Genomic DNA, 18,662 nt, shown 5'->3' with positions numbered 1-18,662 from the left:
AAGTCATCGTTGTCAACAGGACGCGCACCAAAAACCGAATTTACCATCACTGGATTGAGACGCATTCCGCCTCGTTCCATGGGAGCGGCCGCACCCCCCTGGGGACCACCAGGAAGATGTCGACCGATGTATTGCACTAAAGCACGAATCACGGAAATGGAAACTACATGTAGCCTGCGAATTTCTGCCAGGGTACAAGCCCCGTGATTCGGGTGCGGGGTAAAGCCACCCAACGCAGGCCAATTAGTACCTGGAATTGAGAGTGGACCTAACCTCGCACGGGACAAAGAGTGGGGGAGGGCGCCATCAAACCAAACTCGATGCTGCCAATGATCAATAGGTATTTCCAATGCCCTGTATGGCGTATATTCAGCCGGGACATCCGAGGCGGTGTAGGAGTGGTACAAACCAGAATTAGCGTCCACAGCCGGAAACGTAACCCAAGAGTAAAACAACTCGTAAGGAAACGCCGGATCTGCACTCACCACGAAAATCACAGCCATCCCATCTACTGGGACCTGGTACGTCTGAAGATGGTTGCGTACCGCTACGCGACTATGCTGCGCAATAGCCACCGCTGCCGCCATTACAGAATTGGAAACAAGAAAACACAAAGAATACTTTGTAGCACAACTGGGTAGTAATTCAAAGAAACCGTTTAAGTAAGAATCAAGCTTGAATAAAGACCTATTTCAAAAAACAGGTAGGTTTCACCAACACCCCGTTTTCCGGAAACGGATGTGAAGGGGTTAAGGCGTGAACGATAAACTACTCGAGTGTCATGATATAAGACCACCGAAACCGTTGGGCGCCATGTTGCAGGGTTTCTGTACTCACACAGAACTGTGCACAGAGGAGTGGAACCTCGGCAAATTAGGATGTCCCAAAACTTACCTTAGCAACCAACTCACCCCTTACCGAGCTAGCTACAGTGTCTCATTGGACATATCAAACTCCCAATGTTTAGACAAACCAGAACATGAACTTACAGTACCTCAGGGTACGTGGGACTCATGAACACTCTTTCGTTATATTATCATTACAAACCAGAACATGGAGTAAAGAAGACACATGTGCATTTGAAATGTTTATTTACTAATGCCGTCTTCTCAGGCGCAGTATCTTTGATAATACAAGTATACTTATTATCAGTAGCAAAATTATCAGCATAGTTACTAAGACATAAAAAGCGAATGGTGACAGCATGTTAACATGCTGTAATGAATAAGAGTTAACAACACTTATATCTCACCCTCCCTAACACATATATTATATTATTAGCTAAGAAGGTCTCTTTGGGTTGTTTTAGGGCGGGCCCATACCTTAGTGTCCTAGCATGAAGGAATCACATCAGCATACACCAGCTCTCTCTGCATGTGCACCGCATCAAGTGTGTTAACAATTCTCGTGCAAAGCAATATCAATCCCGCCTCAAGCCCAAGTTGGCAAAGGCTGCACTTGTGTTATGACTATGAAGGCGTGGAGATCAGACCTCATAACAATTCCATATCGTGTTGCTCCTGAAACTTCAGCACTCTCCGTGCAGACATGTTTTATTAAACAAAGCAGATATCAGAGCAATAACATATTATTCTCACATTCACCACGGCAAACTACTAGGTTGAAAGCTAAGTCAACAAATAAGGGTCGTGTGCAGAAGTTGCAAGAAAGGAAAAATGGCGTTTAAATCTCAAACGTACCTATGCTAACTTAACACGATATAAGGATATATAGGAGCTATACAACACCGGAGAACCAATCAGCTTCGCAAACCTCCGTTACGCGAAGCGGAGCGCTGTTACAGATATATATCTTTTTTTGAACGTTAATTTCTCAAAATCCACTGGAGCACATATATTGAGACCTAGCAAAGGCACATCGGGCTACCAGTCCCTAATATTTTACCAAGTTTCGTGCAAATCCATTCAGCCGTTCGATTATTATTATTATTATTTTTTTTTGCCCCGCGAGCCCTTTTAAAACCTCCACATCAAACCTAGGGGGTCAGCGAGGATCTACTATGCCCCCTTATGGTCATTTGCCCCTTCGCTTTGGCCTCCTCTTGTCTCTCGATCCTACCGAGAGACAAGATGGCGGCCGCTACGGACTGTTTGGAATGTTCACAGACGCCAGAGAACCAATCAGCTTCGCTTCACAAAGCTCCGTTGCGCGAAGAGTCCGCGAACCGGAGCGCTGCCCGGTCCGCTGTTACAGATATATATCTTTTTTTGAACGTTAATTTCTCAAAATCCACTGTAGCACATATATTGAGACCTACAAAAGGCACATCGGGCTACCAGTCCCTACAATTTTGCCAAGTTTCGTGCAAATCCATTCAGCCGTTCGGGCTAAAAGTGAGGCCAACCGCCCTATGGAAAACTCAATGTTAAAAACACGTTTTGGGACCCCCCTTTTTTCTCGACCCCCCCTGGACGAACCGCCCCCCAATTTTCAGGGTCTGCTCAGAAACAGAATGTGCCATTTCCCTGAAAATTCCAGCCAATTCCGTCCACAAACGCCAAAGTTATTAGACATAGAATTTTCAAAAATCCCATAGAGAAAAAATCCTAACTATATATATATATATCACAAAATAAAACCAAAGGTCACAGGGATGTTATAGTTAGCAAATAGAATTTAAAAAACCTTAGAAACACACCGAAAAAACCAAAATTACAGGGACAGTATAGGTTTAAATACAATTTCGTAACTAAAATGTCCCTTTAAACTATGTTTTTTAGTGAACTTCTACGTTTTTTTTAAATTCTATTTGCTAACTATAACGTCACTGTAACCTTTGTTTTTTTGGGTGAATTTCTAAAGTTTTTTTAACAAGCAGTCATATTTGCAGAGTGGTGTAGAAAGAGGGCGGGCCTCCAACCAGCTTCCAGGAATTCCGCTGCGTCGGACTTAGAGGAGGTGTCAGGAGGGCTTCTTGACCCCTAAAGTCCCTCAGGAGTAAAGTGAACTTCATCCCCAACCAGTAGTGCGCCAGGAGGCTCGTTTTCAGAGTGGTGGAGAAAAGGGGCGTGGCCTTCGTACACCTCTTAGCAATCCCACTGTGTGGAACTTACAGGAGGTAACAGAAGGGGTAGTTGGCCCCCAAGGATATAAGGACGTACTTGGGGGCCGACTACCCCTCCTATTACCTCTGGTAATTCCCACACAGCAGGATTGATGAGTTCGAATAGCAGGCCATGCCTCATTACTCCACCACTCTGCAATCACACCTCCTGGTACGCTCTTGGGAGGTAGATAAAGTCTCCTTTGCTGCTGAGGGTTCTTAGGAGCCACCTAGCCCACCTGTTACCTCCGGTAAGCCCCACACAGTGGGATTGCTGAGAGGTGGTCACAGGCCACGCCCCTTTCTACACCACTCTGCAAACATGCCTCTTAACACACTACTATTTGGGGAATGAAGTCCCCTTGCCTCGTGAGGTCCCCTGGGGCCAACTAGCCCTTCTGTTACCTCCAAGGGGGGTGCCTGTCCCGGAGCTGCGGGAACTACTGAACGGATTTGCACCATTTAGTTAAACTAGTGCTTTCTGAACCAAGAGCTTCCCTTTTGCCAAATGTGGTGTAATTCCATTCAGCAGTTTGGGCTGTAGACATGTCTAAAGTTTCCTATGGAAATTAACATGGAGACAAAGCGTTTTGGGACTCCCCCTTTTTCTCGGCCCCTGCTCAATGAATCTACCCAAAACGTTCTCAACAGCAGCTGAAGTGAGGGGCGTATTAGTTTTGAATATTTTGTGAAGATTCGTCAAATGACACCAAAGCTGTTGGCAAACGAAAAAAAGCTCTTCTTATGAAAACTAGGTCCTAACTATAACTACCTAGGAGCTATATATCTATATATATGTGATCAAGACAGTGTCTAAACTGTCGAAACCCGTCATACTGGTACTTGCCTCATTTAAATTAAGCTGATTATTCTGCAATAAACGCACTTTAAAGCAACCAAACCGTGTTGTGGTCCGTACCGGATTTTTGCTGAGACGGTGGCATTCCAGGATTGTGAAAATATATATATATATATATATATATATATATATATATATATATATATATATATATATATATATATATATATATATATATATATATATATATATATATATATATATATATACATATATATATATATATATACATATATTTATATATATATGTGTGTATATATATATATATATACATATATATATATATATATATATATATATATATATATATATATATATATATATATATATATATATATATATATATATATATATATATATATATATATTTATGTATGGCTGCAACTTCAGGGAGAAAGCTTGCACGGACCAGCGGCCTTCCGGCACTCAATTTGCATTCCCATATTGAATTTTGTCTGGAAAGGCAGTCAAACCTATGAAAAGGACAGGTAGTTTGTTAAAAAAAAAATATTGCTCTTTTGGGAACACATTGGAGTGACCTACCTACCCCCACGAGACTCCCAACATATTTTCGCACAGTGGAAACATCACCTTTGTGAGTCATTTACTACCTACATTAGGGGTCACAAACTATTGAAATGTACCTTTTCAACTAGTACATGGCTATATTACGGTCAGGCAATATTTTGGATTCGATATATATGTGGAATACCCGTGTAATACACAAGGGTCATCTCTTTCCCACCTCTTCCTTTTTGTGATTCTGAAAGGGTCGCAAAAGCCCTTTTAGAAATCAGAAAGACTTTCCAAATCTTTATACAGGCTTTTGTACATTGTGAAAAGCAGTTTAGCTTTCCTAAACCCTATGATTTTTTTTTTTAATTGCAGAGTTTGTGATGGTGAAGGGACTTTGCAGTTAGGCCATAAAGCTCCAGAAAATGGAGCTCTGTTCATAATAAAGTGAAAGTGCAGAAGATTATCTTCTAGCTTCGAGAAAGCCAAAATGGCTAGGAAGAGTAAGCATGCACTATGTACGGATGTATGACATTACAATGCATGCTTTTACCACACATGCCTTTACAACGCGGTTTTTACAACGCATGCCTTTACAACGCATAGCGCTTTGGGGTGCTGGATAGTGAATAGTTTAATTTACTATTCCAACTCCAGTCCCCGTGGACACTAGGGAAGGTGTTGGATAGTAAATTAAATCTATTCCCTATCCTAGAGCGCCCCCCAGCGTAATGCGTTGTAATGGTTTGCGTTGTAAAAGTTGCGTCATAAAGGCACTGCGTGGTAAAAGTTGCGTTGTAAAGGATGTTTCCCACTATGTACCAACACCTATGTGATGCAAACCAAACTAGCTGCCTGCTGTGATGATCCTTCCAGTACCAAGAAGTGAACTGACCAGGTACACACAGAAAAGGGTTTTGATAACTTGCCATCAAAGGTGTTGGGGGGAAAGCAGGGGCTTATCTATCACTGTTTCATTCTTTTTCTTGCCTGACAGGCATCCCAAAGCACTTTCGACCTATATATAATAATCACAATTCATTTTCATTTCCTGTTTTTTTCTCTTTCCTATCATTTTTATAGTATTTTTTCCTGTTTGTGATTACATTCTTTGTGATTGTTGTTCTTGCTGTTGGTCTTTTAATTATGTTATTATAACAATCCAACTTTTTTCTACTTTGGACTTATAAACCCGTAACATTGTTTAACTGATCGGGTATGCTTTACTGATATTTCTTTTTCATTGTTTTTATTATGTCCCGTTGCTCATTGGAGACTATCAGCAGATACAATGTACGGGAACGGTTTACGGAACTCTGCAGTGACTTGCAATATCCTTATTATGTATGCCGGGGGTTCCTTTTCACATATCATGGTCACACCATCACCTGTCTCACAAACCACTTGAAACCTTGGTGCACACCTCTTTCATATGAAAGTGCAATTATGTCTCCAACATAAAGAATACAAATTAAACACATTAAAAGCATGTTAGATACTTGTTGCAAACAGATATTAGAAACAGTAAAACACAAGATACTTTTTAAAAAGCGGCAATAGTTTGGAACTTGTAAAATCATGCAGAAAGATTCTAGCTTTTCTCTAACGAGTGCTTGTTATTGTAAGCTGTTACAATAGAGCAGAAGAAAGAAACGCAATGTTCTGTTTGTTCTTCAATTATGCTCCGTGACCTGACCTGCCTTTCACCTGGGCTGCTGGCTCTAGCAGTAGGCATTGTGGCATCAGAACTCAACTGTAATAGTCGAGTTCTGGCGTCTTTTGGTCATAATCAGCGACTGGGTGTGTCACAAGTTGCCTATTATAAAGAAATTAGAGACTTGCATTTATACAGGGATTACATAATCCCATGTATTCACGAACTGTATAATCCTACGGGTCAGTCAGATCCCAAAAATATACATCAAATACCCCACACTAAAACAGACACACCGACTGGTGTCACTGACCACCCTAATGAACAAACACATACTTACAAAGAGCAGACATCTTGACACCTAACCACCGAGATGTCAGTAAACGAGAAATCCAAGAGCTGCATGGAAAGGCATCACCAACTTCTGCCAGCATTCAGAGGCATTTTAAGGCATGGGCAAAGGTGGCTTTGGCCCAGAGCTCCAACCTTTTAGGGGACACTGATGGAGTAAGCTGTGTTCTGCAAAAAATTTTAAACAGACCGTTTTCCTTTCATTTATTTTTAATGTGGGTGACGCATGAGAACCTATTACAGACATTTTGCAGCAAAATGTTTGTTCCATGCAACATCCATAAAAAACAGTTTTATAAAGGTAAACAGGTCCTCAAATATTTGAAATTGGAGGTTGTCATGGAGAATATTTCCTGTAATATTTGTGAGCTGCTTATGTGTTACAATATTGAAAACACATGTCACTATCCCTCAATATCAGATGTAAACAAAAGAATTTGGACCAGTGTGTCTATGCACTGTCAGTGACCTGGCCAAAGAAGGCATGCTGGAGCGGCAAGTGGATCATACATTCAAAGCTGTTCCAAACAGGGACCCCCCAAATACATTTGGCTTAGGGCCCCCAAAATCCTTAAGATGTCCCTGCGAGCACTATGTCGGCACACACAAATGCTGATAACGTAAAATAGATCAAATACACTGACATATGTCAACTAGATCTGGACAATTTATTTAATGTCACAACTTTAACGGTGGTCTGGACCTGCCATGTAGCAGACAACGAAGACACCCTCTCAGATTCCTTGCCGCCGCATAGGGGAGGGACCCTAGCAGTCTGCTTATGCACCTCAAAAAGGTGTCCTAAGGGACTGGATTGTAGCTGTATGCATACCAACTTGAAGAACAATCTTGTCCTGCGAGAAGGGGTCGGGCCTTGAAGAGGGCAGGGCCTTGTGCCGAGAAGTACCTGCAAGACACTTTTGAACTCCACCCCACTCCACCCCACCCTGCCCCCAAGCCCCCCTCCCCAAAAGCTTGCTGAGGCTGGTGCCGATGTCCTGGGGTGTTTTCACACTCCTTAGCGGTTTACAGCCCAATTTGCCACTATGTGATATTGGCTCCTGGCTGGGAGACCGTGTGATGGGAGCCAATAGCAGGTGAGGAGAAGGGAGATGTGGGGCTCGAGTCGGGGTTTAAATAAGAGATATTTGAGCCGGGTTTATGATTATAACCAGCATGTGTTATGCGAGCAGACCGGGGGCAGCCACAAGAGGGGTAGGACTCTAACCTTACGTCTAAGATAAGGTAAGGATACTGAGAATGCAAATAAAATTAGCTCGTGGGCCATGAGTCGGCGATATAACAAGCGATATCTGACCCAAGTCTGTGATTAAAATCAGCTAGTAATATGCGAGCAGACCGGGGCAATGAAAAGATGGGTGGGACTCGAGTCGGAGGTTCTAGATGTGGTATGGATCCCAAAAATGTCAGTATAATTGGCGGTAAATAGACTAACAAACCGGGGGACCTGAGAGAGACGGCTAGGTATTTTTAAGGGATTCATGTGTAAATTTGATAATCAATGAACGAGTAGATAAAAAACTGAAGGAATAACAATAATGGATAACTACTGAATAATGGATAACTACTGAATATAGGAATTACCAATATAGTAAGTTATACAGATGGTACCGTAGGAAGGAAAAAAAACTGTACTAATTAAAGTGATATTTGTCTGGTTTACCCATAGACCAAAACATATTTCGGCTAAATGGGAGAGAATGACCGCGGAGTTCATCAGTTGAAAAAAGACTGGGGTGTTTTCGTGCTTCCCAATATCCGATACGGGAGTATGCACATCAATAGAAAGAAAGGTAAGGGATAGTAAAACCCTTAAGAGCAAGAATTAATCCTATTTAAATAAATACATAGGAGAGTGATTTATGGAAGCTCATTTGATTATATCTCCACAATCGAATTATAGAGAAGTGGAAGTACCTCATCAACAAAGACTTAATGGGCTGGTAAAAGTTATCTCAACCAGACTACGGGTTAAGAAAAGGAGGACCGCATGCCCTAACATACAATAGGAAAGCTAAATCATTTTGGCCAATAGAGTATGAGTGGACACAAGTATTTTACATGTAGAAAAGATTGAAGCAGTGTGTTTCTTTTCTCCGAAATTAGAGATATCACTCTATCAACTGGAGCATCCACTTATAAACCAAGAGCAGAATTTTAACATCAGGGAACTAACTAGAAACCGTGAAGGTTAGTATAAGGAAAGAAATTGGTTGCATGTATGTTGATGGAAAGAATGTTGGTATGCATGATCCCTCATAAACCAAAATGTAATGCACATTATATATTCTAAGCTGTTGAGATGACAGAGAATATAGTATTTCATGGACACTGATGTTGGTATAATTATGGTATGGAACAAAGCGGTAAACTCTCCTATCAAAAATAATTTGGGTTTGGTTATGGAATGTAAACTGATCTGACATGCATACAACATATAGTTGAATGGTATGCTCTGTGGAAATACTAGCTGGAATTGAATACATAGATATACAAAATGATAGTAGAAACAGTGGTTAGTTGGCGATTCCCTAGGTTGGAATAAGCATTTCAAGAGTTGGATTTTAGTAATGGTAGGAGGATGTATAATGTATGACATAACACGTGGTTACGTTAAGCTTATTGTCTGTTTATTTTATTTGTACAGAAATATTTTTTAATGGAAAAAGGGACCCCACATGAAACATTTTCCTGAAGAAGATGGCCCATATCTATTGGCTTAAACCACCGAAACGCGTCGACGCCTATGATACAATCCATAAGAGCTGAGGGATAGTGAGATACATAGAAATTCTTGAACCCAGCATCCCGTCCAAAATATATAGGGCTTTTGGATTAGACCGGTATCTAATTAAAGAATTAAAACAGTTTTTCTTAAACAACAAGTGGGGTAATGCAAATGTAAATTTTATTGATTATGTTTTCATGTTTTTTTAACTTTGACTATGTATTAGTGTTCTGACAATATAAAATGAGTTCTATGAATTGTGTTGAAAATTTTAATTTATTACTTATTTTTCTGTGTATTGTTTGAGAATAGTTTTGTAAAAACTTTTTCGGAAAAATAAATGCAAAAATAAGGAACGATTTTAATTAATAAAATACTGTAAGTGCTTACATTTTGGTCTAAGAACATATTTGAAAGAGAGTCAGGGTGGACATGAGTCAGTGATATGCGACAGTTAAATACAATGAATGAATGGTCAATAGAAATGTATTTTAAGTTGATTTCCAGGGATTTATTTATAATATTAATAATAATAATAATAATAATAATCCACATTTGTATAGCGCACAATCACCCGTTAGGGTCTCTAGGCGCTGGGGGCCGTCGGGAAGATTAAACAAGCTATTGCCCAGAGTCGCATGGTGCTGGGATAACCTGCCGCCGGAGCCGGGGATCGAACCCTGATCCCCAGATTCCAGCGTCAGTCGCCCTGGCCGCGGCGCCACACCTTAGGCTTAAGTTGTCTAAAGTACCCTGTTCCCTGGAACAAGTGGGGTCATCCCTCTCATTTTTCACAGCCAATATCATGTGTCACACGGTGGCAACGTGTGAGTTGGTAGGTATGCAACTGGTGAACTTCAGTCTTACTACCATTTTAGACAGGAAGAGGTTACACTCCTTCCTCTCTGCCCAGATGAAAAGTGGGCAGGCAGAGGGTTGAGGAGAGGCAGCAACAAGGTCCAATAAGGATTAATGGACGTATGGCTGGCTGTGATTGGTTAAGTGTGGGGTCCCCTTCTTCTCAGGCCCTGTGCAGCTGTTGTTGTTCTCTCTGTTCACCATTACACTCTGATTGACACATGTAGTTGATGTGCACAAGTATCAAACTGTCTCTGTCTGTCAAACTACTACAATACAACCAACTACCTTAAATAAGAGTCCAAGGGGAAGATTCAGCAAGAGGAAACAAGTACCCAATGGGCAGGCTACCAATATAGGTACTCCATAAAGCAAGGTAAAGCAGCAATCTTAGGGTGCCACCTAGTGGTGATGCCAAATAACAGCACAAAACTACCAACGAGCTGTTCTGCGCCTATATGGAGCGCTCCAGGTGCAAAATAGCCCATTTCTCAGGGTTGAAATTTGAGAGCATCTGATTAATACGTTCCTCATCTGCCTGCATCGCAAAGCATCTTGCATTGGAACATCGAGGCAAAGGAAGTCATATTATTTACAAGAAAGGGCTCAGGCACTATTCCGACCACTGGCTTCTCTTCTTGTCCCTGGAACCAGGTTCGGACTGGCTTGTAGCACAGTTAGCCAGTGCCCAGTGGGCTGATCTGACAGGTCAGGTTGTCTGCTGGTTTTTTTTGCTGTCTGTGGACGTGTTTTATGGCCTGCTGGGCAGGTTTATACTGCAGATTTCCCTAATATTAAAAACAAGCATTGCCTGCAGTGAGAACAAATCCATGCAGCCTTCCATACCTTGCAACAGACTTCTACAGTGTGTATTTACAAGTTCAAAACTGCCCCAATTTGTAAGCATGGGACACTTTTTCAGCCTTCTAATAGTGACACTTTTATGTTATAGTGGCTGGGCCTATTTTCTGTCAGCAGACCGACCCTGCTTGGAACACTTCAAATAATGAGACCTGAATCAATGTATTTTATTGTACAAGAGGGGGTTAAACCCAGGTCCCTGGTTCTAATGTCAGTCTGACCCTTACCCACTACACTACATTTCAATGTGTAGCCACCAGAATGAACAAGAGAATTCCCACGAAGACACATATCACCCACAGCTGCAGATACGGTGAGTCTAATGTCCTAAGGAGTTTACCAGACACCTGACTGTCTTACGCCGGATGGGCCTGAGTGACAAAAGATGTCCCCCACCCCCACTTAAGACAGTCTTAGGTCTATAACTTCAAGCTTTAGTCCATAATGTCTGATTTACAAAGATTTTGCCCTGTCTTTAGAAAGTTTAACAAGCATTTACAATGCAATGGTTTCGCCTTTGGAAAAGTTAGAGCTATTGGCATTGTAAATGACAACATTTGTATTTATGTGTTGGTTTTGGAAACAGGTAAATAAATGTCATTGTCATATACAATGGCAATAGCTTAATCTCTCGCAAATGTGAGACCTATTGCATTTGCACCCACACATACACACAGTCACATACACACACACAGAGCCAGCCGCGCACACACACACACACACACACTCACAGAGCCAGCCACACACACACACACACAGAGCCAGCCACCCACACACACAGAGCCAGCCGCGCACACACACAGAGCCAGCCGCGCACACACACAGAGCCAGCCGCACACACACACAGCCAGCCGTGCACACACACACAGCCAGCCGTGCGCACACACACAGCCAGCCGCGCGCACACACACAGCCGACCACGCACACACACACAGCCAGCCGCGCACACACACACAGCCAGCCACACACACACACACACACAGCCAGCTGCACACACACACAACCAGCCGCACACACACACTCGGAGCTCCCTCGCTCCTCACAGTATTCAGCAGGAGGATCCGGGCAACAGCAGGCCCGCCGCACCCTCGTCCGCTGCCCGGACAGAATTTGTCCACCTACCCTGTCCCCGCAGAGCAGCACGAGCCGGGGCTCCCAGTTTCCAAGAGAGGGCTGGTACAGTGATGACGCCCACCAGTGTCCTGTGCTACGGGCGGCCGAGTGGTCAGTGCCGAGAGCTCCACACCTTAAGGAGGGGGGTCAGTACTCACAGAATTATGGCGCTATAACATGCCCCATTTTCACGGCGTCCTCAGTCCCAAGGCACAGCCCGGTAGTGTCCTGCCTGCAGTTGCCTCCGTGTGCCCCTGTTGCTTGCTTGTGCCTCTGTGTGCCCCTGTTGCCTGCTTGTGCCTCTGTGTGCCCCTGTTGCCTGCTTGTGCCTCTGTGTGCCCCTGTTGCCTGCTTGTGCCTCCGTGTGCCTGCTTGTGCCTCCGTTTTCGTGCCCCTGTTGCCTGCTTGTGCCTCCGTGTGCCCCTGTTGCCTGCTTGTGCCTCCGTTTTCGTGCCCTTGTCGCCTGCTTGTGCCTCCTTTTTCGTGCCCCTGTTGCCTGCTTGTGCCTCCGTTTTCGTGCCCCTGTCGCCTGCTTGTGCCTCCGTTTTCGTGACCCTGTTGCCTGCTTGTGCCTCCGTTTTCGTGACCCTGTTGCCTGTGCCTCCGTGTGCCCCTGTTGCCTGCTTGTGCTGTGTAAGTGTGTGTAGAGTGCTCTGTGTGGGTGTGTGTGGGGGGCTTTGTGTGGCTGTGTGTGTGGGGGGCTTTGTGTGGCTGTGTGTGTGGGGGGCTTTGTGTGGCTGTGTGTGTGGGGGGCTTTGTGTGGCTGTGTGTGGGGGGGCTTTGTGTGGCTGTGTGTGTGGGGGGCTGTGTGTGGCTGTGTGTGTGGGGGGCTGTGTGTGGCTGTGTGTGTGGGGGGCTTTGTGTGGCTGTGTGTGGGGGGGCTTTGTGTGGCTGTGTGTGTGGGGGGCTGTGTGTGGCTGTGTGTGTGGGGGGCTGTGTGTGGCTGTGTGTGTGGGGGGCTCTGTGTGGCTGTGTGTGTGGAAGGGCATTGAGTGGGTGTTTTTGTCTGTCATTTGCGAGAGATAAAGCTAGTGGCATTGTAAATGACAATGCCATGTATTTATGTTAAAACAAAACATAAATAAAATAAAAATAATGTCAAGAGCAATGCCAATAGCTCTAACTTTAACAAAGGCAAAACCATTGCATTGTAAAGAGCAATTACTAGTGGCTGAGATTAATTCAAACATTGCATCTATCAGTTCTTTGTCTTTCCCAGTGAGACTTGGGGATGTTGCACTGACCAAGGATTGTGGGTTATTTAGTTCTTAATGCTTGTTTTATGGACTGTGTACCACAGACCTGAGGCGTTTGTGCTGTGTAATTCCATAATGTAATGTTGGAAGCGCGGTGTGCAACAGAGAATGGCGGGTCAGTCCTATTCTTACCTTTTGTAGTGTTCTGTGTGGACCATTTGGATTGTACACAACCTAATGGGATGAAAGAAGTGGTTGACTTTAGCTGCTTCCAGTGAAGGTCCTCAATTACCCTATACAATGGGCACTTCTGGTGGTGGTCCTGCAATTGTTTTGACCTAATTTGGCTCTGTTCTACAATTCTCCATAGTATTTGTTTATATTTGTTGAAACATAAGTTGGGCTCTAATTTGTTACGGAAAGTGCACGTATGTGAAAAGTATTTGTTTTATTTCACTTAAATCACCGCTGCAAATGTTTAGCTGGCAATGCGCCCAAAATGTGGTGTTTCACAGTTGCAACTGGAGGTCAATTTGTGTAGAGTCCTTCAACACTGCTGCAGTGTCTGCGTTGTTTACCATTTAAAGAGGTCACATGTTGGAATTTGGGATTGTGTACTGGCATGTGCACAGAATGGACCATATCAGATGACTGTTGAGCATCAATGTCTCCATTTGTTTTGTACATTGTATGCTTTGGCGTACTCTGTAGGATCCATACTCGCAGAGCAAACAAGTCTTGATAGGTTGTGACTAGAACTTTCTGGAGATTATATAATGTTGGATGATTTTTAGGAGATTTTGGTGGAAAATGCTTTTAGGTCTAAAGGTTTATGATTACTGGACATCGTTGTGATCTTAGCTGTGAATCTTCATTGGATTTGAAATGTGGAATTGGCATCTACAACTCTGAGAATTAAATTTTAATAGTAGAGTTTCTCTTCATTTTGTAATTTAACACATTCTGTATGGTACTAGGTGCCCATTTGATTGCATGTAGCATTTACACTGTGGTGTTTGTCTTGTTTGTTCTTCATTGCCTGTCTATAGAAGCCCACGGTGTCCTTACTTGCTTACTGTGCTAGATGATTAGTGGAGGCCGGTGTTTCTTCTACTACTTTGCTTTCTTTCTCTTTTTCTTTCTTCCCTTTTCATTCTCCCTTGCTCTTTCTTTCTCTCTGAGGTCTGTGGTGTTCTCTGGGCCTTGGACACTTGTTCTCTTACTCTCGTGACAAATCAAATCGTAACTAGTCTCTCCTGTTGCATGTGAAATAGTCCATGCATTTAAGAAAAGTCGCTGGTGCCTCTCATTTAATTGGCAACAGTCTGAGTCACTGTTCACTCGTGAGAAATCATAACTTGTTCGTAGCAAACAGGCAACTGGGATCCATGCTTTTAAATGCGGCACACATCCTGGCTTTGTCAAATGTCCAAACATCAGTCTATAAAAGCAGGCCTGTTGGCATTGTCGAGGGCGGGAGGAGTCACCACATCACTATACATAAAGCAGATCATTGGCTTTGTCAAAAGGTCACCACATTCCTCAGTCCATCCAAGTAGCAATCATGCATGCCCACCACTCCCAAAAACCTCTTCCCATTACTAATCCACTTCACTTACCCTATCCGTTTTTTTTAACACAAAATTAAAAGCATGAGACCCCCAAGAACACAAACTTAAAGCAACTAATCCTACAAGGAAAAGGAAGCGCCTATTACTAGTCCTCTATCTATTTACCTCCCGCTTTGAGTTCCAGAGTAGCATCCTACATGCCGCAAAGTGCTTCAAAGCCTTGTCTGTGGTAAGTGTGATATAAATACAATTTGCAGCCAGTTCTGTTTTATACCAGAATATCCAGACCTCAAGCATCCATCACAAAGTTTTAATTGTGTAAAACCTCGGCTGGGTCAAGCAGTGGCGATGTGCACAAATATCACAGTGGCCATCCAGTCACATCAGAAGAGCTCACCCAGCTGCATGCTGGTCACCCCTTGGGCAATTTATTACACAGAGGTAAACTCTGGTTTTGAATGCCCAGCTCAGTGTGCGTCATGATTCGGATGAGAACAGATTTCTGCTGCTGTAGTTGGCCATGCAGCACACTGATTTAGTGCATAATGATCATTTTCTGTGCAGTTACTAGCTGCACGAGATTGGATTATTTAGGATCCTTTTAGGAAGGTGTGATGCTTGACCTGATTTGGTAATGTTGGCTTATATTTGTCCATGCACACACAGATGGGATCGCAAAGGCATCAGAGAGACTTGATGAGTCCATGTCCTTTGTTTCTGTGTTTACACCAACATTCCAAGGATTCTATATGTACAGCCCCCCCCCTCCTGTGGTACTTCCACCGCCCCTGACCGTTGTGCGTGATGTCTAGACTAGCCTTTGCATTGGGCCCTGCTCCCGTACAAAATAGTAAGACATAGGAACAAGTTATTCTAACGTTTAATGTGTGTAGCACTTTACAGAGCACATACAATCTTAAAAAACGGTGTGAGAAAACGTCACCCCTTCCTGGAGGTAGGTGAATTTTTTGACGCAAATGCCTGTTTTCCCCTTTTCTTGTAGAAAGCGATTTGAGTGAAAAATCCCGGGTAGTTGCATGGGAACGGCTGTGTACCACCCGGGGTGCGCCCCCTTGAGGTAAAGCAGAACATAGCGCTACCTTCCAGTAAATACCAAAGCAACACTTTGCACTTTTGTGACACAAACCCATCACAAAGTGCCCATAAATCTGTGCCCCGGTGTCCCCGGGTCCTGCTGCTGTGAAGGTGTGTTCTGCAGGCGCTCATCGCCCCTCCCTGCCCGCACAAGGCCCCCCCCCCCTGGGACCACAGACAGTCGTGCGCATGAATAATGCAGCGGGGACACCTGAGCCAGGTGCTGCCTGCCAAGGCTGGCATCGGATGCTGGCAGTCAGCTGCCACCAGCCCCGGACCCAGAGGGACCTCCTGCCGTTCTCACCTGGGACGGATGGGCGAGCAGACCCGGGGGCCCGGCCCGCGCAGCGGCGGCGCCCACCTCATGTAAGTCTATTCATGATGTGTCTGTAGTGCCTCGATGCCCACGTTCAAGGCACTTTCAGAGGCGAAGACAGGGAGACGGGGAAGGGACCGAGGTAAAGAGGGCGGCCCCCTTAGGGCGGTGGTATCAGGGGGTTTCTGTGCGCAGAGAAGGAGGAGCAGGGAACGAGGCGCTATAGAGCGCTTCAGGTTGGAGGAGGGGCATAGACCAGACCTCTCTAGGGGCCCTGGGGCCCCTAATAGCGTAGGTGTGATTAGTGTTAGCAAGGTTTTCTTTTTACCAGAGTCTGGATGGGGGGTGGGGGCGTTTGACGACACCCGAGGGCGGCTTCACGTTTACAGTTATTTTTTTGGGAGCTTGTAAACTGCCTGGTAACATCGCAAGGAAATAATTTACCGAACTCTCAGGGTTTGGTTTGGAAGTGATGGATCAAATTACAGTCTGCTGTTCCTCATGGGGAGAAGTGTAGCCTGTGTAAAGGGTACCCCACACCTGCTCCTAGCACTACAGCCACTGAGAGCAATAAAAGGGGATGAAGCGTCACAGCCAACACCGCGCTTGAGGTGCTTCCATGTTGTCGATCCTCACTGCGAAAGGAGAGAAGCCACCTCCCTCCTGCAGTGCCTGCAGGAGAGGTGAGTGTAGATCAGACCTGCTGCAGCCAGCATTAATGTCACCCCCACTGCGGCCTTGCACACAGAGCCCGCAAGGAAGTCACGGCCCGCAGTGCTACGAAGGCTGCTGTAGACCCATACACGACAAGCAGTGCCAAGTAACCTGCATGTGGTGGCCCCGCCCCCAATGAGCGCTGAGGTGGAAAAGGACTTGCGTCCCTGCTGCACTGGTACTGCCCCCACGCACCTTCAGTGCCCACGTGGATGAAGAGACCACACCAGCCCTGGCAACAGTGTCTCGCAAAGGACTGGCACAAATGGACTCAATACATCATCTACATAGCAGCCGCTCAATAACCTTACAGGTCAAAGAACCTGGAGTGCATTTACTGCATCTCGCTTCCCGAAGTCGGAGAGGGTGCCCTCCCATCTAGTGGCCCAGGTTTTAGCAGGCAGTCACTGAGGCCGTAACTGGAGGAGGGAGCACCGCATAATATGTCAGTCCCTGCGGCCAGGCGGCATACTCTCGGTTATGAGGCTGTACGCTGTAGAATTCTATGGGGCAGAGTCGGATTAGCCAATAGGACAATCGAGCAGTGACCAATGGGCTTTTCTGATTCAGCAGCGGGGGGGGGGGGGCGGGAGAGGACACGGACGGCGGGAGGGGGCGGGAGGGGGCGGGAGTGTACACGGACGGCGGGAGGGGGCGGGAGGGGGCGGGAGTGGACACGGACGGCGGGAGGGGGCGGGAGAGGACACGGACGGCGGGAGGGGGCGGGAGAGGACACGGACGGCGGGAGGGGGCGGGAGAGGACACGGACGGCGGGAAACGTGCACAGGACAGCAAGGGGGGCGGAAAGGCACACGGAGGGGGCGGGAATGGACAGCGCATCTGAATTCACTTTCAGTGAAAGGGGAGGGAACGGGAAAAAACGTAACTCCGCCCTGGGAAAAAATCTCCGGAACGCCCCCGAATCTGGTCCAGCCTTGATGGACAGATCCGGCACTCAATGGCTAGCCTCCATTTATGGAGCTAACCAATGAGAGCCGGGGGACGTTCCAGGAGTCCTTATTGACGACATAGGATTTCACCTGCGCTGAAGAGCTGCGCAGAGCGCAGCCTTCGGCAGGCGAAACCCAAAAACGTATGTCCTGCTTTAAGGCAGTCTCAAAGCAGTTGTATGATGGCGACAAGTGCGTATAGCCACCTACCTGCCTTACAGTAGTCTTATAATTGATTTAAGAGAGTAATATTACTTCTGACATTGGGTAAAGGCATACTTGTCATGGTGAAAGTAAGGCTCCCCAGAACTACATGACTTTCCTAATGCACAGTGTGTGGATTTAATACACTTGTTTAGGAGTCTGTGACTTTATGCCTCAAGGACTCAGCCATTCACTAGGCACCCGTGAGCCGTTCAACTGGAGCTGGTGATGGTCTTCTGTCCTGGAGGTTATCTACTACTACTACACCATACTACTCGCTCCTTAAGATCAATACGTTTGAAAGTACCTGTGTGCATGGAAACACATGGGGCCGTATTATGCATTGTGATTGTTTTCGCCTGCAACACGTTTAAAAGGTGCGCCGAGCGCAACCAATCGCAATGCGCCCTATTATGATGTATGCGCTGACGCCAGGGCAGCCGCGAACTTGCGCTGCCCCCAGGGCAGCGCATTCATGTGAAAACACGGAGCAGATGATCCGTGTTTTCACAGTGCAAGTGGCACCCGCCTGCACTTTTACAGGGTAATAGTGATCCCCTTGCAGGCGGTTGCAGTCAGTGACTGGGGGGTCCA

The sequence above is a fragment of the Lissotriton helveticus genome, chromosome 5_1, assembly GCF_964261635.1.
Source record: "Lissotriton helveticus chromosome 5_1, aLisHel1.1, whole genome shotgun sequence".
Lineage (NCBI taxonomy): Eukaryota > Metazoa > Chordata > Amphibia > Caudata > Salamandridae > Lissotriton > Lissotriton helveticus.
Note: the sequence above shows the minus strand (reverse complement) of the source record.